Here is a 1609-nt window from a genome sequence, read left to right on the forward strand (position 1 = left end):
GGCACCATTTTTTTTAGTCATTTGTATTCATAACTAAGTCATCTTTATAAAAATAATTGGGTTTTTTGCAAAATGAAAGCAGCTCTGATTACCGCCTCCCAGTTGCCAAATTTAAGTTAAATAACATTTGCAAAACTTCACAGAGATGATTGAGTATCACCAGCTTAATTTCACTTCTAACAGGCATTATAAACCCGGAAGAGTTTGTTATACTATCTTCTATTGCATAGATTCCACCCCAAAGATGCATTAAAACCACCCACATTTCAAAAATAGGTCTAAGATGTTATCCAACTATCACAAAATCATTTCCACTGAAGAAGGAAAGTCATTAGAATAGGAAAAAAGAAAATCTTCCTACAGTTATTTTGGGAATGTCTCCTTCAGGGCTTGTCTACAACTTCACCAGAGTCTGGTTTTCAGTCATTAGTATGATTGTTTGACTACAAATACCAAATTTCTTGGGGGAGCACGGGGGCAGAGAGTTATCTACCCCAACCACTAAAGGATCCCTAAAACTACTGGAGCTTTTTTCCCCCCCCTTTATTTTTTCTTAACTAAAAAGGATTAAACTATTTTTACATAGCCTCTCCTCTTGTGAATAGTCAACATTTTGCATATGAATTATTCCAATATTGGGAACACCTAAACACCAAGAGACCATTACAGCTGTGAAGCTTTGGCAACGCAGAACTTAATCATGTCACAATTACAGGATACCCATTTAACCTTAATTTGGCTCTTTTACATACACGAACTAATTACAGAGTGTATTTTCCAGAATAAGCATACCTCCTTTGAAACGAGGTAAGCTTGAGATGTCAGTAGTTAAACCTTTGAAAATGATTTTGTTTTGCCGGATGAGGGAAAAAATAGGTGAACACCAAAAGTCGAGCACAGGTCCAATGGGAAAAAGTGGTTAAGTAGTGCCTAATTCCCTCCCAAGTCCTCAAAGAGCAAACCTGCTCCTCCCAAATGCAGGAGAAGACTAAGTAATAATGACGACAATTTCAGTCAATAAAACCAATATTGCTACAGTGTATGGGAACCCTGATTGCAGACTAGGGCAAATTAAATTATTACATTCCCTGTCATCACCTAGTGTTTGCTTAAATTTACTGCTTAATACTGCTGGATTCACAGCCTATTGAGATTATTCAGCGCTTTTGTAACGCACTACCTCTTTCATTATGCTTTTAAACATAGTTTCTCTTTTCTGCTCGGAAGCAGTTAATCTAGTTTCACGCTCCTCCTTTTCATCTTCAGGCAAACAAGGCATCGCATTAGGATCTTCTCAAACATGAAAATAATTTGTTTTCAGTCAGTCAAATAGAATTAAAAGGCAACTACTGTTTTTGCTTCTATATGGCTTCTATTTAATCTCTGTATCTGTCAGTGGAACTTAACTGTAAAACTTTAGATTACTTTTTCAAAAAGATTCCCTACTAATGGACATAAAGCTCTGAGGCAAACATCACACGAAAAGAGAAGAGAAAGACATTCTTATGGAAAATACAATCATCTTGGGAAATTCTCCAAGATTAGAAATAAACTGTTTACCTGCAAACAGCCACAGCTGAGAGAAAAGGAAGACTCGAACACGCTCCAG

This window comes from Pygoscelis adeliae, unplaced genomic scaffold, assembly GCF_000699105.1.
Source record: "Pygoscelis adeliae isolate BGI_AS28 unplaced genomic scaffold, ASM69910v1 Scaffold402, whole genome shotgun sequence".
Classification (NCBI taxonomy): domain Eukaryota; kingdom Metazoa; phylum Chordata; class Aves; order Sphenisciformes; family Spheniscidae; genus Pygoscelis; species Pygoscelis adeliae.